This window comes from Mus caroli, unplaced genomic scaffold, assembly GCF_978045245.1.
Source record: "Mus caroli unplaced genomic scaffold, Mus_caroli_1 scaffold_6, whole genome shotgun sequence".
Taxonomy (NCBI): domain Eukaryota; kingdom Metazoa; phylum Chordata; class Mammalia; order Rodentia; family Muridae; genus Mus; species Mus caroli.
The window spans coordinates 118,504,724-118,525,886 of record NW_028227261.1 but is presented as its reverse complement, the minus strand read 5'-3'; the positions used below and the strand labels follow the sequence as shown (position 1 = coordinate 118,525,886).

Genomic DNA, 21,163 nt, shown 5'->3' with positions numbered 1-21,163 from the left:
ATCATTCATTTTGAAAACAGGAGCATACATGCCAATAAGCATCTCTTGACTCTGAAGCACAGAGGTGACATATTAGTCTTCATGGTTGTTGGTGAAAACAAGCTTTATCTGCATTGGTCTAATTTCAAGCCTAGGAAACAAGAAGAGTATAATGCGCTAACTTTCCAGGTACCGTGAAGTTCTAATAAACTCCAGAAAATAAGGAGTATGGTTATTTTAGAAATAAAACTATTGGCGGTATGTATACATACGCGTGTGTATGTGTGTGTATATGTGTGTGTATGTGTGTGTATACGTGTGTGTATGTGTGTGTATATGCGTGTGTATGTGTGTGTATATGCGTGTGTATGTGTGTGTATGTGTGTGTGTATGTGTGTGTATATGTGTGTGTATGTGTGTGTATATGCATGTGTATATGTGTGTATATGTGTACTATTTTACCTGAAAACTGGTGATGTGATAGTGCAGTATGATGAACATCCAAAAATGAGTTACCTTTTATAACCTCATTTTGGTTGCTAATTAGCCAAGAAGATATCTTCAAAAGTGGTTAGTGTTCTAGATATTTGACAATATAGAAATGGGCATAAAATATAATCCTGAATCTATGGTTCATACCTACAACTTCAGAACACAGGAGGCTTAAGGCAGGAGTCTTATTACAACTTCCCAGATGGCCCACACTACAGATTAAAACCATGTCTATCAAACTAAAGCAACTAAACATCCACACAAACAACTCAACAAAAAAGCCAAAGGAAAACCCACACATAAACAATATAATACTTAAAAACAACCAATGTAAAACTAAATGTAATGTTACTGAGTATGTGTTATGTGCTTGATAAGTCTTGTGCTTGGAGTTTATTTAGTGATAAAAATCACCATCCATGGCTCCAGTTGCATATGTAGCAGAGGATAGCTTTATCTGGCATCAATGGAAGAGGAATGCCAGGGTGGTGTCGTGGGAGTGGGTGTGTGGGTGGGGGAAACAGGGGAAGGGGGAATGGGATAGGGGGTTTGTGGAGAGTAAACAAGGAAAGGGGAGGATAACATTTGAAATGTAAATAAATAAAATATCCAAAAAAAGAAACCACCACCCCCATAGAAGACATTATCACATAGCAGATATCCTTATAGTAGAAGTTGAACCCATGAAATCTCAACAATATGGTCACTTAAACAAGACCGACACAATGACAATACTAGTTCCCATTTAAGTATGGGTGGGAAAACCTCACAGTGCTCCTCCCCTAGATAAAGATCTACAGGCTAATTAATGGATGAGAAGAGAGGGAGAACAGTCTTCTCTAGGGACAATTCTCCTGATAGGTGATCTAATCCCAGGTAGTCAGCAGTGTATATAGTCAACACTATATGGATTCATCAGCTTCTGTTTATATATACATATATGCATAACTAATAACTAAAGCAGAAGAGGCTATTAAGTTGATAGGGAATAGTGGCCATTAGGAGGACTTGGAAGGACAAGCATGGAGTGGAAATTATGTAAATAGAAAATGCACATATAAAATTTTCAAAAGATAATGTGATATATGTTTAATATTAATTAATATTAATATTAATACTTAAGATTGATTCATTTAGATTTTTAGGAGCTTTGACAGAATGTTCCTATGATGCTACCTTCGCATGCATTCTTAACTCACAGAAGCATTTCAGTGGATAGTGATAGTATTACCTCCTTAAAATTCATGTGAGGAAGATTGATAATTTTTAATTTTATCGGTGTGTTAGCATATGTGTTGGCTATTTAAGTGTGAGAGCGTCACAGATGTATGGAAGCCAGAGGGAAACCTTGTGGCCTTGCCTTTTACCTGTATGTGGTTGCTGAGGATCCAAGTCAGGTTGCCAGGGTGCATGGCTAGTGCTCTTAGCTACAGATCAGTTTACCAGTCCATAAATGCCTATCCAGAGAAGATGACTATTCATTCTAAGTCTGAGAAGACAATAATACCAGTAGTGTTTGCATCTGAAGCATTAATAGGAAGATGAGAGGGATACAATGTCATGCCTTCCGAAGCTTTCTTACAACAAATATTCTTTTTACTACTTTAAATAAGTTATTAAGATGCTTTAAGATTACATCCAGCTAATCTAATGGCCTACTATTTCTGACATTAGGATATGTTTTGTGCACAAATGTTCAACCTGTCTGATGACTTTAAAACTCAGTTACAATTTTAGACACATGGTATGCATTTTGGGAAAATACATTAAGTTCCTTTTTTTGTGGTTTCACTGATTAAAGCTATGAGACATGTAAGTATAACACTGTGATCAGTTTAATGTCTAATCATGGGTTCTGGCCCCTGCAATTTCTGACAACTATATATTGATCTTTCATGGCTTTAAATATGGTTCTGTGTAAATATTTTCTACCCAGAGGAAATGCATTCTCAGGATAGTTCTAAAATACATTTCCAATATATCACACTTTGCATTTTTCCCAAACCAGTCAATCAGGTAAAGTAATCAAAGCCTGCTAAGAAGATTAAAACTACTTAATATCATTTAAAAATCTAAAAATGTGAATTTCACAATTCTACTTATGTAATAAATTTTAGTAGTCTTTAAAATCTTTTAGACCTAGTGGTTAATAAAAAAATATTGATTTTTAAAGGACTTGATTAATATCTTCCAGAGAAAAAGTTAGTAGTCATGAAAATAAAATATGTAGTTGACCAATACACTTCTCTCAAAGAGAAAAAAAAACCTATCTCCTCACTGCTAATCTATAATAACAAAAATATCTGTCATTGCAAACAATCATTCCATCTCTCATTCTCCACCATGGCTTGCTAAAAGCTAAAACAAGTCTCTACATCATGATTTATGTTGATGTCTCGGTTCTGGTGCCAGAGTTACAGATGCTGAACAAAAAGCTGAGGAGCCCGTTTTAAGATGTGCTGAACCTGAAGTTATAAATTTCTGTTGCCTTGCCTACAATTAATTAGCAATGTTTAACTCCAAAAATAGACTTGAAGTATCTGCCAGTAAGTTATGGAATCAAGGAGAAACTTAAGGCATTTTATTTTATTTATTTATTTTATTTTTTTTGTTGTTGTTGTTCCATATGTCTTCTCAGGGCCAAGAAATAGATCTATACATATGTGAGTATGTAGATTGAAACTCAAGGTCTGCTGTTTAGGTTTTATAACTGCTAATTAGTTAAGCCTAACTTTCAAGCCTGTCTCATAATATTCTTCCTTTAAAGTATTAACTGATAAGTGTTTATTATTTTAGAGCTAATTCATATTTTGTAAAACTTGTATAGGTTCCTAGGAACTTGAAGGTTTTATCAGTATTAAATCTTCAGGTTATATTCTGAACTCTTAATTTTAAAAAAACTTTTATTCTTAGAATGATCAAGTTTGACTTTTAAAATTACCTCATGCTGTTAAGTGAAAAGAAGACCTCTTTACTCTAATTGCTACCCATGCAGGGCTCCAGGGAGAACTCTTAACATATTGATATAAATAAAACATTCTGTTAAATTTATATATAAAGCATTTTAAGATGATATAACTTGTAATCACAATACTGGTGTCTCACTTCTTCACCATTTGTAAGAATTAAAGCTTCCTGGTATTTTAATTCTAAATCCTTATCGCTTGGTGTCTAATTTCCATTTCCACTTACTAACATTATTTATCTCCCCTTGTGATCTTTCCTTCTTGTCCTGTCTGAGTTTGTTTCTGTACAGTCAATTTGATGGCATTTTGTAAAGATGACATCATCGGTCCCTGAATATGCAATAGCGATTTGTTCTTTATTTATCATGGGGAGTGAATGTTCCTGTGGTCATACAAGCAGCTATGAAATTGTGCTACCAGCATCCTGTACTGTTGTGATTATTTCCCCATAACTCTATTTGTTTATTCATTACACATTTTGTGATAATAATGACTGTTCTTTTAACACATTAAGGATTTTCAAATATCAAATATATTAAGCATTTTATACTCATGATGTTTGAGTTCAGTGCTAAAAACATGATGTCTGACTTCTTGTGCATGCTTTTCCTGGCAGTCTCTGTTGGATTCAGCCATGCTATCCACATAGATGCCAGCTTTAGATTCCCTTGAGAATTTCTGCTCATGTTTCACACAGTCTTCGTACCCTGTTACTTCTCTCCAGTATTGTGGTCACAGTTTCTTAAATGGAAATCAGAGTCTATTGTTTACTAGACTTAAAATAATTTCTGTTTCTGGACTTGTGAGCATATTTTAATGAAAAGTATGGAAACCAAATCATCTCTAATAAGGTTTTCACTTAATAAAATCATTGCAGACTTACAGGTCAATATTAAACTAGGTCGGAAAGATAAAGCCAGTTCTGTCGTAGAGGAATTTTAATGTGTTAAGTGCATAGTTAATAAATTTCCTTTTGTTGAAACAGTACATCAAAATGAATCAGAGAACAAAATCCAAACTCTTGAAGATTCCGGAGCTGTAGTAGATGGGAGAGATGGGATGGTGAGGGAGAGCAGTTGCGTGTCTTAGTAAATGAATACCTTTTCCATGGCTTTTGTAATTTATTTCAACAGATAACAGATTCACCCTCCAAGGCTTATAATCATGGAACACAAGCTGTGAAACTACTGACACAATAACATAAAAATTCCACCAATTTCTCTACTTAGCTTTAGGGTTACAAATATAAATAATTCAAGAGACCCTCCAATTAGCATATTCTAAAGCAGGTCTAATGCAAACAAAACGATCTTATTCTTCTGGAAGAGAGTCTGTCAATGCCTGCTATGCCATGAGCAATTTATCTTTTGTTGTTAAACTTAAGGTCCTGGTTTTGGGGGGTTCCCTAAGTTCTAATGGTTTGGGGTTCTTAATAATAGTTCTAGCTCGGGTCACTGATCCTAATCACATAAGATATCAAATTAGCTCATTTTAAATAAATGTGTAAAGCTAAAGACAAGAACAAGCACATTTTCATACTTAGTAGTACAAGGACTAGATATTTTGGAAACAATGAAATATATTAAGAGAACAGTGTAATTTTCTAATCTTGTCTTTATCAGTCTAGTACAACTATGTTAATAGAGGAAAATAAAGTTTAAAGAATAAAAACATAAGGAGTTTCTTGCCTTTATTTTCCATTAACTAGCAAAAGATGAGAACAAACACTTTCTGAGCTGCATTATAATAACAAGCTTCGTGGTTCTCAAAAATATTATATTACTTTAAAGAAAGATGTGTTTTATGTGAATTAGTTGTAGGCCTCCTCACCTGAGCAAATTCCAAAGATTTTGCAAATTTTGAACTCAACCTAAAAATCTCACTACATGGAACATTTCTGTATCCTGTGACAATGGGGAATATATTTATTTTATACTATGATCTTGGAGACATCACTTCAGTTACATAGTAATAGGATAAAGCAGCCAGGGTGGGGTGCCTTTGGCAGGTTGTGCTAAGGTATGCTGCTAAGAGGCTACAGCAGGCAGCAGGTCAAATGTGAGAGGTTTATTGGGGAATGGGGTGTAGCAAAAGGCCATCTCTGAGTGGAGACATGAGGAAGCGATATAGACAGATAGACAGACAGACAGAAAGACAGACAGAGGGAACAAGAGAGAGAATGGGACCCAGGTTCCTGAGGGCAGGCGAGTGAAAAATGCCTGATTGTTAACAGGTGAGACATCTAAATGGACAATGAAATGAAACAAAAAAATATAATTGAGAAAGTAGCACCCTCTCCAGACAGCCTATGTGAATCACCAGAATACAGGTAAGACTTGAGATAGCCCCCAGACAAGCCACCATTCACATCAATTTCTGTATAACAAAGAGTCTCTCAGTGTCCATTTGCATCTCTCTGAGATCTTTCCTGAGAAAATGCATACTTCCATAAGTCTTCGAGTGTCTGCCTTTAGGTCAATTTCTTTCTTAAACTCACTGAGAAACTTTTTTTTTCTTTTATTAGATATTTTCTTTATTTACATTTCAAATGCTATCCCGGAAGTTCCCTATACCCTCCCCCTACCCTGCTCCTTTACCCACCCACTCCTAATTCTTGGCCCTGGCATTCCCCTTTACTGGGGCATATAAAGTTTGCAAGACCAATGGGCCTCTATTCCCAGGGATGACTGACTAGGATATCTTCTGATACATATGAAGCTAGAAACAGGAGCTCTGGGTGTACTGGTTAGTTCACATTGTTGTTCCTATAGGGTTGCAGACCCCTTCAGCTCCTTGGGTGCGGTGCTTTCTCTAGCTTCTCCATTGGGGGCCCTGTGTTCTATCCTATAGATGACTGTGAGCATCCACTTCTGTAATTTGCCAGGCGCTGGCAAAGCCTCATACGAGACAGCTATATCAGGGTCCCTTCAGCAAAATCTTGCTGGCATATGCAATAGTGTCTGGGTTTGGGGCAAATGGATGTATCTGGAGGATATCACCCTTAGTGAGGTAACCCAATTACAAAAGAAGTCATTAGATATGCATTCACTGATAAGTAGATATTAGCCCAGAAACTTAGAATACCCAAGATACAATTTGCAAAACACAAGAAAATCAAGAAGGAAGACCAATGGGTGGATACTTTATTCCTCCTTAGAATAGGGAACAAAAAACCCACGAAAGGAGTTACAGAGACAAAGTTTGGAGCTAAGATGAAAGGATGGACTATCCAGGACTACTCTACCTGGGGATCCATCCCATAATCAGCCACCAAACCCAGACACTATTGCATATGCCAGCAAGAGAAATATTTTTTAATCCTTCACATTTATACAGGATTAAAGGACATTTAGTTATTCAGCCTTTATCACAGACTATACACAGAGACATTATTGCAGTGTCTACAGCCCATCAGGACTCAGCTATTTATGAGTTAGTAATTGTGACCTACATTATCCAGCTTCACCTTGACAAATTTTTTTTTATTTTTTATTTTGAGTTTGAAGGCAATTTTTTTCTGCCATTCGGTGGTAAACATAAATCACTTTCTCCTCTAGGAATTAACGGTCACTACCTAGAATGAAATATATTCAGTAATTCCTAAGGTGCGTTTATTTCCAAGGTTGTTTTTCTTTTTTACCATTGTCAAGATAAAGATAGTCTGTTGACCACTTTTGTAGACCAGATTGTCACCCTTTTTACACTTCTTCTTTAAGTGTAAAGGAAGATTGTGTACACTTCCTTAAGTGTAAAGAAGATGATTGGAGATTTGAGTGGTCTAAATTTCAAATAACTGAGAGGTTTTAAGGGCTGCATGTTATTCCACCTTGCCTTTTATTTAACTTGCTTTAGAGTTGTAAATAGAGCCAGGCAGAACTGTAGCTCTCAGGAACCGCCATTCATATTCATGTGACACGAGTTTTTTCCCCTTCTTTCTCACCTATTATTATTCCTTCAATTTCTTGAGAATGAACATACTCCTCAGATGTAGATGAAAATAGAGTGGCTTGCCTTTGCGGAAAAGTGATGTCTTCTGATTTAGGCAATGCTTCTTGGAGGTAAATTAAAGTAAACTAAAGATAAAAGGCTTAGGATGCACTTGAAATTTAGAAGATTCATGAGGCTTCCTCCCAAGGCTACCTACACTGTAACAGTTGCTGGGAACAGGAGACTCCCTGGCTGCTGAGCATCAGTGAGTTGTGTAGAGAGCTATAGGAGTGCAGCCTTAGCCAGTCATCTTCATGTATTGGGCTTCTCTATTAGGCTTCTTATATTTCTGTAAGTGACACTCCACTTATGCTCTTTAAATCACCCAAATAAGCTATAGGGGGTTAGGAGACTAGACTTTAATATCTACTTCCAAGGAGTCTTCTGTTCTGTATTAGTTTTTTTTGCTTTTTGTTGTTATTGTTGTTGTTTTATGGGTGTATATATTTTTTAGTTCATTGCTGTTTGTTTGTCTATGGTAAGTAGGCGTTTCCCTCTGTATTTACAGAAAAAGTCACAGAACACCCTTCTGTATTGCTCACATATTTTAGTTTTTCCTCTAAGTCTCTCTCTCTCCTTTTTGCTCTACCTCTATTTTAAAGATCTAGGCTGGATCCTGTTTTGTATTCTTAGGTGTAAATGAGATTTAAATGTCACATTCAGACATCCAACCTCAGCATGCTGTTTAGACTTTAGATAAAGGTCTGATTGGTTACAAACAAAAGAGTCAATATAGTAAAATGAACATAAAATATCTTTAAAATTCCATGTAACTCAAATTTTGTATTAGCTAAGTAAACTTGAAATAATATTTCAGAACTTAGTACTCTCAGCAGGAAGATGGAAATAGTGTTACAAATATAGATCAAAGACTATTAAGCTCATTGGTGTGTATAAAGACAATGACATTTTTAGTAGGATTATCATCCTCCTCATTATTTGTCTGTGCTAAGCACTAAGTGTATTATACCTCTGACTTCAGCAATCTATATTTATAACTTGGAAACCTGATATTTAACTATTTTCACTATTTAAGGTAAATGAGGCTCAGATTCAGGATTTAAACTTAAGCCTGTCACATGCTAATACTCAATATGGCCTCCTATATATTCATTTTTATTGAAACAATTGCTTTTCTTTACCCTGTTAATGTACAATGCTTACAAAATTAGATTTTGGGAAAATCTAATGTTTTTACTCTGTTTTAAAACTCTAGGTCCTGTTTGAACTCTGGGTCTCTGAATATATCTTCACATATTTATATTTACATATACATCAAATTAAATACAGCTTTGATCAAGTCAAGTTGAATTCACATATTGTCTTAGTCAATGTCCTATAGCTGTTTAGAGACTCTATGACTATGGCAACTCTTACAAAGGAAAACATTTAATTAGGGATGGCTTACAGTTCAGTTTACTCTATTGCCATCATTGTGAGAATCATGGGGGCAGGCAGGCATATTTGGTGCTGGAGAAATAGCTTGAGAGTTCTATATCCAGATCCAAATGAAGCAGGAAAAAAGAGGGAGGGAGAGAGAGAGAAAGAGAGAGAGAGAGACAGAGAGAGACAGAGAGAGACAGAGACAGAGACAGAGACTGGGCCTGGCTTGAGCATCTGAAACCTCAGTGACAACAGGGCCACACCTACGCCAACAATGACATATCTCCAGATCCCAACCCAGCAGTACTAATCCCTGATGACTAAGCATTGAAATATATGAGCCTATGGGGATATCCCATTAAAACCACCACATATATCACTGAGACTTATTTTCCAAAGCAATCTACTCAAGTTACAAATGACTATAGGAGTAAAGGAGATTAAACCCTTTATTAGTCACAACTGATACATGCCAGGTATTTAGAAAGCACATGTGACTGGCTAAGGACTATTGAATTGAATGTTATAGTGATAGAGTAGATCAATTATTGTAGAAACTTCTCAACAATAAAGAATGAAATGCATGGTTTTTGATGTTCTGACACAAAAGAGAGTATTTAATGCAAAAATGTCACTGGATCTTAACATTCAAAATTATGCAAAAAATACAGAGAGAATGAAAATAAATTGTGTTGTATCTTCCCTTTATGGTCACTCTAAATTTTCACCTGTAGGCAAACCTTGGTCTGGGTAACAAAGCAGAGCATAACATACATTTTCTCACATTATCACTTATCCTTGTCAGCAGATTCTTGTCTTTGACACATCAAAACATATGCAGGTCCCAAAGTAGGAGAAAGTAATCATTTACTCTATTTGAAAGTTCTTAGCAAGTTCAACTTGTTGGAGAAGCTTTTATAAAGGAGAAGGAAGTACATTTACTTGGGAAACCCTGTATGTTTATAGAGAAATTTTAGCAAGCAAGAAAAGATGACATTCATACACATCTAACCAGTCTTCTGAAAGCCCATGCAACCATAAAGATATGGAAAATGAAAAGTCAGAGTTATCAAAAATTTCAGGAAAATAAATAGATAAGCACAATAAATTTTTCTGAAATGAATCAGCATGGGTTTCCTCTGCCAGGCCTTGGCAACTAGAGATCGAATCATGACTTACAAAGAAACATATATATTTATTCGTCCTGGGCTCTTTTCTGTCTCTCTTTCATTCATATGACAAAATTATCTTTCTGTTCTGTTTCTCAATAAGTACAAAATTATGCCTTATCTTGGTCAATAAGAGGCTACTTATCAACAATAAAAATATCTTTAGGCTTCACAAAATTTGTGACTATCCCCTACAGTTATCCCCTCTCGATTGTAAACATCCAGTGATAACGTGAAATTCATTTTCTCCTGTAAAATAGCTCTTAAAAATTTGATATCAGCACAGTGGGGTGTGCTAGTTTAATAAGAGAAGCAGGTATTCTCTAACTTTCATTACTTGAAGCCATCAGTCATTTTCTATGTGTGCAATAGTCTTTAACTCAACCTTCAAAGTATATTGTATAAAAATAAACAAAGCTTTACTTTCAGGGCTGCATCTAAAATAGACTTATGGAAATAAGAACAATTTTGTGTAACATAATATCTCAGATGATATGAGAAAACTAAGCAAAGAAAAATAAAGCCACAAGATAAACAGAAACATAAACTCTAAGATAAAAAGATATACTTTGGTATTATGTAAAAATGGATTTTGGATAAGTATGTCTGCATCATTCATAAGAAATAAACCCCTCTTGAGGAAGGCGACCTTTCTATCTGCATGTTTAAGAGCAATGAAATATGTAATACTGATAGATCATGTCACTTTCTTTGCCTGCATGTCTGTTCTAAAATCTGACAACTGTGGGAGGCTTGTAAATGTTCAAGGCAGTTATTTTCAATCATTTGAAAACATGTACTTCTAAGGGCGCTGTCTCACTCTGTAGAAATGTTGCATGAGCTTGAACATATACTAAAGGGTTTTGTCACCTACCAAAAGAAAATGTTTAATCCCATCTGCTGAATTTCATTTTCTGCACATAAAATTATAGAATATTTCTGAATGAAAATGCTCTTTCATGACAGTTTAAAGGTGTTTTGCTATTCTGGCTGCCTCACTTGTCACTTCCTATTAACCAGTAAAATGTCTTGGAGCCCATGGTGGTTTATCTCTTTCATGTGGCTACTAGAAACATTAAAACACTCAACACTTCTTAGTAATCGGACATTAAAGCTGAAAACACTGATTTCAAGATGGTGAGAAATAAAAATCTTTTCTCAACCTTCTATAAATGTAATTTAATTAAGCCACACAGAAAAGGCATATTCAAATACTCTAAAAGCTAGATGTTAACTATGAATAAATAGCATAGGACTTTGATGGAATACTCTACACATTTCTGTCCTGTTTTTACTGATGAATAGACATTTAAATGCCGAGATTCTCTTGCTGCTACAGGAGATGCTATAATTGCCATCTTAGATTGTGGTTGCAAGCAAGAAAGGACAATCTCAAGTGTGTATGTGTGTGTGTGTGTGTTTATTGTTCTTGTATAAGCATGGATGAGATCCTAGCAGTTGGAGATTTCCTCAAAATCCAGAAGACAATTTGTGGAAGCTATCTTGCTCAAGTTGCTAATAAAAAGTAGATATGGCCATGGTAGTGAAGCACAGCACTCGGAAGTACCGACCTGATGCGTTATTGTAAGACTAGTAAGTAGTTAAGGGTGGCCACAGCAGACTCAGCAAGGAGAAATTAACAGGCTAAAAATTTGGTCATATCAAACTGTACTCTCATTTATACAGATGAGCTAACATCCTTATGATTAAAGCAATAACAAAAATCATTGAAATATTTATGAAATGATTTTGTCTTTGAAAACAGTAAATGTCTTCTTTTTTGATATTCATTGGTATCACTGGTATTTGATATTCATTGGTAGAGTTCAGTGAATTAACCAATAAAGTAAAAGAATTGGGTAAACAATTTCTCATAAAAATGTTAGTAAGGTACTGTGCATATACGTGTGTGTGTGTGTGTGTGAAGTGACCTCAAGAAGGATCCAGTCTGTAATATCATCAGGCCAATAGCAGCAAACAAGTACACAGGACCAGGGCTCATCATAGGAGTGCTCCTCAGAGTCCCAGTATTGATTTCAAATATGATACTTTTTACTAATATACTCTTTATACCTGTGGGTAGGCTGGGAAAGTAGGATTAATTCAAATTAAAGGGCATTTAAAAATTTCTGCAGGCCAAAGGCTTCATGTAGTCTAAAGAAATAAGAAGACAGCAAATGCTGTGTAGATGAGCTATATGTAGCATTCAGAACAACATGCTCAATAGTCTGAAGTTTGAAATCCCCATAAAAATGAATACATTTTCCATCTTTTTCTCTTTTGGCATTTCTGCAGTTGACATTACCATGTCTGTTGTGGCAAGATTGGGACAACTAAGCTGGAAAATGTGATAGCAAATCCTTAACTCAAGCAGCAGTGTAAAATCAGGCTGTTAAACTGCTGTGTTAGTGGAATGCATAAATGTCAATGTGATTTTAGAATGATTTATTACATCTATAACAGTCAAAATAAATAAATATGGGCCCATAGTTTACAACTCATGGATAGCTTCTCTAATTCAGAACCCAAAGATGACATTTTCTATTCACATATTTCCCCATTTAAAACTAATATTGAAGTTTTGCTTGAGACATTTTTGGACATTCTTAGTATACTATTTTAGTGACTTTTTTCGAGGAGGAGTGGCAAGTTAAAAACCACTAAATAGTTATGTGAGAGAATGGTACAGAACAGAACAGATGATGTAACTCATTATAATATTCACTGCTAGAGACACAGCCATTGTAAAGGAAAATGCACCCTAACATGTCTTTCAATCTGCTCAATGTGTTGACAACTTATATACCTCAAAGTCATGGCTTCCTTTTTTTTCATGAATTTCTGTTACATGCAAATAACATACATGCATACATACACAAACACACACACACGCACTCAAAAGAAGTTTATAAATTATATACAGTGTTAACTATTGGGTATTTATTTGTTAATTTATATACAACACAGACTTCCTGGGACAGTAATATATCATGGAACTTAAAAGGCTCACATATGATTATTATTGAAGTCACTATTTTATAGTTCTGTGAAATAAGGTGATCAATTAGAATTTTCTCATACATTATAGAATCTATTTGGTATTTTCATATGATATGTTGAATTAAATTCCCTCATTACATGGGTCTTCTACATTTATGGCAACATCGTTCAAAATAAATAGAATATATTATAAAAACATAATATATTTTTATAAACCAATAAGAATGATAAAAGAGACATTTATCAACCAAAAGTGCTAATGTCACTAAGCTAATAAAAATTCTATAATTTGTACTCTACCCAATATTGAGTATATTAGATACTATGCACTCAATATATATTACATTTGTTATTAATAGACTGAGGGTTATTTAATTTTTGTGTAAGTTTTTGAAGTGGTGTTAATGATCAGACCTATATATTCAAACATGCAACTTGCTTGCTTCACTACCAGTCACAAACCCTACCACCTAACAGAATTTAAATGATAAAATGTTAGGTATAGTGGACTCCTGAAAAAAAAAATCATGGCAATATAGTAAGTCATTTATTTCTCAAAAGTTAACAAGCACCAAATAGAGTTGAAATAGTACCTGCATTCCATCTGTAATTATGGAACATTTTGAAAGCTACAAAAGTAAAACACTGGAAACATGGGTTAAAAACAAGGAAAAAAGTCTAAGAATCTTTGTGTGTGTTTTCCAATTCATAACCGTGTAGTTGGTACTATTTACTTTTCCTTTGTTGTTTGGATGTACAATGCTGTGGTTGTTTGAATAAATTTGGCCCAGGGAGTGGCACTATTAGGAGGCATGGCCTTGTTGGAGGAAGTGTGTCACTGTAGGGGTGGGCTTTGACACCCTCCTCCTAGCTGCCAGAGGACAACCTGCTCCCTGGATTCCTTTTGGTGAAAATGTAGAAAATGCATGCCTGGACACTGCCATGCTCCCACCTTGATGATACTGAACTGAGTCTCTGAACCTGTAAGTCAGCCCCAGTTAAATGTCCTTCATAAGAGTTGCCTTGTTACATGTTGGAGCATCTCCTGGGTATTCTCAGGTAGTATTATGTCCAATTTTTAGAGGAACCACCAAACTGATTTTCAGAGTGGTTGTACCTGCTTGCACTCTCTCAAACAAAGGAAGGACACATGTTCCACTATGTTCATAGAATCCTTATTTATAATAGCCAGAAGCTGGAAAGAACCCAGATGCCCCTCAACAGAGGAATGGATACAGAAAATGTGGTACATTTACATAATGGAGTACTACTCAGCTTTTAAAAACAATGAATTCATGTGATTCTTAGACAGATGGATGGAGCTAGAAAATATTATCCTGACCGAGGTAACCCAATCACAGAAAAACACCTATGGTATGCAATCACTGATAGGTGGATATTGGCCCAGAAGCTCAGAATACCCAAGATACAATTCACAGACCATATGAAACTCAAGAAGAAGGAAGACCAAAGTGTGGATACTTCGGTCCTTCTTAGAAGAGGGAACAAAATACCCATGGAAGGAATTACAGAGACAAAGTATGGAGCAGAGACTGAAGGAAAGACCATCCAGAGACTACCCTACCTGGGGATTCATCCCATATACAGTCATCAAACCTAGACACTATTGTGGATGCCAACAGTTGCTTGCTGACAGAAGCCCAATATAGCTGTCTCCTGAGGGGCTCTACCAGTGCCTGACAAATACAGAAGTGAATGCTCACAGCCAACCATTAGACTGAGCACAGGATCTCCAATGGAGGAGCTAGAGAAAAGACTCAAGGAGCTGAAGGGGTTTGTAGCCCCATAGGAGGAACAACAATATGAACTAACCCATACCCTCAGAGCTCCCAGGGACTAAACCACCAACCAAAAACTACGCATGGAGGGACCCATGACTCCATTTGCATATGTAGCAGAGGATGGCCTAGTGGGTCATCAATGGGAGGAGAGGCTCTTGGTCCTGTGAAGGCTTGATGCTCCAGTGTAAGGGAATAAAACTGGGCCAGGAAACTGTGGGTTGGTAAGCATAAGGAGGGGAGAAGGGATAGGGAGTTTTCAGAGGGGAAACTAGGAAAGGGGATAACATTTGAAATGTAAATATAGAAAATATAATAATAATAATTAATAATAATAATAATAATAATAATAATAATAATAATAATAATAAAGAGTTGCCTTGGTCCTGGTGTGTGTTCACAGCAGTAAAATAAGGAAGGGCCTTAGGGAAGATTTTTTGAAAGTATAAGAGAAGACTTCTGGTGAGTGGAGCACAGCTTCTGCTCCAATCCAATTGCTCGCGGGACCTGAGACTGCATTAGTTAGGGAAGCAGAAACCGGCCTGAGTAGGGCCACAGGCCTCATCCGGCCGGATCAGCGCAGGGGTAGCTGGAGCGCAGAGTTGCCTGACACCCGCCAGCTACCCACGACCCCCGCCGCAGGATTTTGGGACTGCTGGTGAGTGGAACACAGCTTCTGCTCCAGTCCAATCACGCGGGACCTGAGACTGCTCTGGTTGGGGAGAGAGAAATCCGGCCTACATAGGTCCACAAGCCTCTTCCGGTCAGAAAAGCACCGGGGCAGCTGGGGCGCAGGGTCGGCTGACACTCGCCAGCTACCCACAACACCCGCCACAGGATCTTAAGACTTCTGGTGAGTGGAACACAGCTTCTGCTCCAATCCAATTGCACGCGGGACCTGAGACTGCATTAGTTAGGGAAGCAGAAAACCTGCCTGAGTAGGACCACAGGCCTCTTCCGGCTGGACCAGCACCGGGGTACTGCCAGCTACCCACGACCCCCCCCACAGGATTTTGAGACTGCTGGTGAGTGGAACACAGCTTCTGCTCCAATCTTTAAACAGTGACAACGACAACAACTAACCCCAGAGATTACCAGATGGCGAAAGGTAAACATAATAATCTTACTAACAGAAACCAAGACCACTCACCATCATCAGAATCCAGCACTCCCACGTCGCCCAGTCCAGGGCACCCCAAAACACCGGAAAAGCTAGACACGGATCTAAAAGCATATCTCCTGATGATGGTAGAGGACTTCAAGAAGGACTTTAATAACACACTTAAAGAAATACAAAGGAACACTGGTAAACAGGTAGAAGACAATAAAGAGGAAACACAAAAATCCCTTAAAGAATTGCAGGACAACACTGCTAAAGAGTTACAAATCCTTAAAGAAAAACAGGATAACCTAATCAAACAGGTAGAAGTCCTTAATGAAAAAGAGGAAAACACATAAAAACAGATGATGGAAATGAACAAAACCATACTAGACCGAAAAAGGGAAGTAGACACAATAAAGAAAACCCAAAATGAGGCAACACTGGAGATAGAAACCCTAGGAAAGAAATCTGGAACCATAGATACCAGCATCAGCAACAGAATACAAGAGATGGAAGAGAGAATCTCAGGTGCAGAAGATTCCATAGAGAACATCGGCACAACAATCAAGGAAAATGTAAAATGCAAAAAGATCCTAACTCAAAACATCCAAGAAATACAGGACACAATGAGAAGACCAAACCTACGGATAATAGGAGTGGATGAGAATGAAGATTTTCATCTCAAAGGACCAGCAAACATCTTCAACAAAATTATAGAAGAAAACTTCCCAAATCTAAAGAAAGAGATGCCCATGAACATACAAGAAGCCTACAGAACTCCAAATAGACTGGACCAGAAAAGAAATACCTCCCGACACATAATAATCAGAACAACAAATGCTCTAAATAAAGATAGAATACTAAAAGCAGTAAGAGAAAAAGGCCAAGTAACATATAAAGGCAAGCCTATCAGAATTACACCAGATTTTTCACCAGAGACTATGAAAGCCAGAAGATCCTGGACGGATGTTATACAGACACTAAAAGAACACAAATTCCAGCCCAAGCTACTATACCCAGCCAAACTCTCAATTAACATAGATGGAGAAACCAAAGTATTCCACGACAAAACCAAATTCACACATTATCTCTCCACGAATCCAGCCCTTCAAAGGATAATAACAGAAAAAAACCAATACAAGGACAGGAACCACGCCCTAGAAACAACAAGAAGGTAATCCCTCAACAAACCTAAAAGAAGACAGCCACAAGAACAAAATGCCAACTTTAACAACAAAAATAACAGGAAACAACAATTACTTTTCCTTAATATCTCTTAATATCAAAGGACTCAACTCCCCGATAAAAAGACATAGACTAACAAACTGGCTACACAAACAAGACCCAACATTTTGCTGCTTACAGGAAACTCATCTCAGAGAAAAGGATAGACACTACCTCAGAATGAAAGGCTGGAAAACAATTTTCCAAGCAAATGGCATGAAGAAACAAGCTGGAGTAGCCATTCTAATATCTGATAAGATTGACTTCCAACCCAAAGTCATTAAAAAAGACAGGGAGGGACACTTCATACTCATCAAAGGTAAAATCCTCCAAGAGGAACTATCAATCCTGAATATCTATGCTCCAAATAAAAAGGCAGCCACATTCATTAAAGAAACTTTAGTTAATCTCAAAGCAAACATTGCACCTCATACAATAATAGTGGGAGACTTCAACACACCACTTTCACCAATGGACAGATCATGGAAACAGAAACTAAACAGGGACACAGAGAAACTAAGAGAAATTATGAATCAAATGGATCTGGCAGATATCTACAGAACATTCTATCCTAAAACAAAAGGATATACCTTCTTCTCAGCACCTCATGGTACCTTCTCCAAAACTGACCATATAATTGGTCACAAAACAGGCCTCAACAGATACAAAAATATTGAAATTGTCCCATGCATCCTATCAGATCACCATGGACTAAGGCTGATCTTCAATAACAAAATAAATAATAGAAAGCCAACCTTCAAGTGGAAACTGAACAACACTCTTCTCAATGATACCTTGGTCAAGGAAGGAATAAAGAAAGAAATTAAGGACTTTTTAGAGTTCAATGAAAATGAAGCCACAACATACCCTAACTTATGGGACGCAATGAAAGCATTTCTAAGAGGAAAACTCATAGCTCTGAGTGCCTCCAAAAGGAAACTAGAGAGAGCACACATTAGCAGCTTGACAACACACCTAAAAGCACTAGAACAAAAGGAAGCAAATTCACCCAAGAGGAGTAGAAGGCAGGAAATAATCAAATTCAGGGGTGAAATCAGCCAAGTGGAAACAAGAAAAACTATTCAAAGAATCAACCAATCAAGGAGCTGGTTCTTTGAGAAAATCAACAAGATAGATAAACCCTTAGCCAGTCTCACTAGAGGGCACAGGGAAAGCATCCTAATTAACAAAATCAGAAATGAAAAAGGAGACATAACAACAGATCCTGAAGACATCCAAAACACCATCAGATCCTTCTACCAAAGGCTATACTCAACAAAACTGGAGAACCTGGATGAAATGGAGAAGTTCCTAGACAGATACCAGGTACCAAAGTTGAATCAAGATCAGGTTAATGATCTAAACAGCCCTATATCCCCCCAAAGAAATAGAAGCAGTCATTAATAGTCTCCCAACTAAAAAAAGCCCAGGACCAGATGGGTTTAGTGCAGACTTCTATCAGACCTTCAAAGAAGATCTAATCCCAGTTCTTCACAAACTATTCCACAAAATAGAAACAGAAGGTACTCTACCCAACTCATTCTATGAAGCCACAATTACTCTGATACCTAAACCACAAAAAGACCCAACAAAGATAGAAAACTTCAGACCAATATCCCTTATGAATATTGATGCAAAAATCCTCAATAAAGTTCTTGCTAACCGAATCCAAGGACACATCAAAACAATCATCCATCCTGACCAAGTAGGCTTCATCCCAGGGATGCAGGGATGGTTCAATATACGGAAATCCATCAACGTAATCCAGTATATAAACAAACTCAAAGACAAAAACCACATGGTCATCTCGTTAGATGCGGAAAAAGCATTTGACAAGATCCAACACCCATTCATGATAAAAGTCTTGAAAAGATCAGGAATTAAAGGCCCATACCTAAACATGATAAAAGCAATCTACAGCAAACCAGTAGCCAACATCAAAGTAAATGGTGAGAAGCTTGAAGCAATCCCTCTAAAATCAGGGACTAGACAAGGCTGTCCACTTTCTCCATACCTATTCAACATTGTACTTGAAGTCCTAGCCAGAGCAATTCGACAACAAAAGGAGATCAAAGGGATACAAATTGGAAAAGATGAAGTCAAAATATCACTTTTTGCAGATGATATGATAGTATATATAAGTGACCCTAAAAATTCCACCAGAGAACTCCTAAGCCTGATAAACAGCTTCGGTGAAGTAGCTGGATATAAAATTAACTCAAACAAATCAATGGCCTTTCTCTACACAAAGAATAAACAGTCTGAGAAAGAAATTAGGGAAACAACACCCTTCTCAATAGTCACAAATAATATTAAATATCTTGGCGTGACTCTAACAAAGGAAGTGAAAGATCTGTATAATAAAAACTTCAAGTCTCTGAAGAAAGAAATTATAGAAGATCTCAGAAGATGGAAAGATCTCCCATGCTCATGGATTGGCAGGATCAACATTTTAAAAATGGCTATCTTGCCAAAAGCAATCTACAGATTCAATGCAATCCCCATCAAAATTCCAACTCAATTCTTCAACGAATTAGAAAGTGCAATCTGCAAATTCATCTGGAATAACAAAAAACCTAGGATAGCAAAAACCCTTTTCAAGGATAAAAGAACCTCTGGTGGAATCACCATGCCGGACCTAAAGCTCTACTACAGAGCAATTGTGATAAAAACTGCATGGTACTGGTATAGTGACAAATAGACCAATGGAATAGAATTGAAGACCCAGAAATGAACCCACACACCTACGGTCACTTGATCTTCCACAAGGGAGCTAAAAACATCCAGTGGAAGAAAGACAGCATTTTCAACAAATGGTGCTGGCACAACTGGTTCTTAACATGTAGAAGAATGCGAATCGATCCATTCCTATCTCCTTGTACTAAGGTCAAGTCTAAGTGGATCAAGGAACTTCACATAAAACCAGAGACACTGAAACTTATAGAGGAGAAAGTGGGGAAAAGCCTTGAAGATATGGGCATAGGGGAAAAAATTCCTGAATAGAACAGTAATGGCTTGTGCTGTAAGATCGAGAATTAACAAGTGGGACCTCATGATACTACAAAGCTTCTGCAAGGCTAAAGACACCATCAATAAGACAAAAAAACCACCAACAGATTGGGAAAGGATCTTCACCTATCCTAAATCAGATAGGGACTAATATCCAATATATATAAAGAACTCAAGAAGGTGGACTCCAGAAAGTCAAATAACCCCATTAAGAATTGCGGCTCAGAACTGAACAAAGAATTCTCACCTGAGGAATACCGAATGGCAGAGAAGCACCTGAAAAAATGTTCAACATCCTTAATCATCAGGGAAATGCAAATCAAAACAACCCTGAGATTCCACCTCACACCAGTCAGAATGGCTAAGATCAAAAATTCAGGTGACAGCAGATGCTGGCGAGGATGTGGAGAAAGAGGAACACTCCTCCATTGTTGGTGGGATTGCAAGCTTGTACAACCACTCTGGAAATCAGTCTGGCGGTTCCTCAGAAAATTGGACATAGTATTACCGGAGGATCCAGCAATACCTCTCCTGGGCATATATCCAGAAGATGTCCCAACCGGTAAAAAGGACACATGCTCCACTATGTTCATAGCAGCCCTATTTATAATAGCCAGAAGCTGGAAAGAACCCAGATGTCCCTCAACAGAGGAATGGATACAGAAATTATGGTACATTTACACAATGGAGTACTACTCAGCTATTAAAAAGAATGAATTTATGAAATTCCTAGCCAAATGGATGGACCTGGAGGGCATCATCTTGAGTGAAGTAACACAATCACAAAAGAACTCACACAATATGTATTCACTGATAAGTGGATATTAGCCCAAAACTTAGGATACCCAAGATATAAGATACAATTTGCTAAACGCATGAAACTCAAGAAGAATGAAGAATGAAGTGTGGACACTGTGCACCTTCTTAGAATTGGGAACAAAACACCCAGAGAAGGAGTTACAGAGACAAAGTTCGTAGCTGTGATGAAAGGATGGACCATTTAGAGACTGCCGTATCCAGGGATCCATCCCATAATCAGCTTCTAAACGCTGA

At 37.1% G+C, this 21,163-nt stretch overlaps 1 protein-coding gene across 12 annotated transcripts in view; it reads right to left on the bottom strand.

Moving 5' to 3' along the window:
* Nucleotides 1-21,163, bottom strand: part of Lingo2 (leucine rich repeat and Ig domain containing 2) — a 1,228,899-nt gene that overhangs the window by 233,069 nt on the left and 974,667 nt on the right. The window lies entirely within an intron of this gene.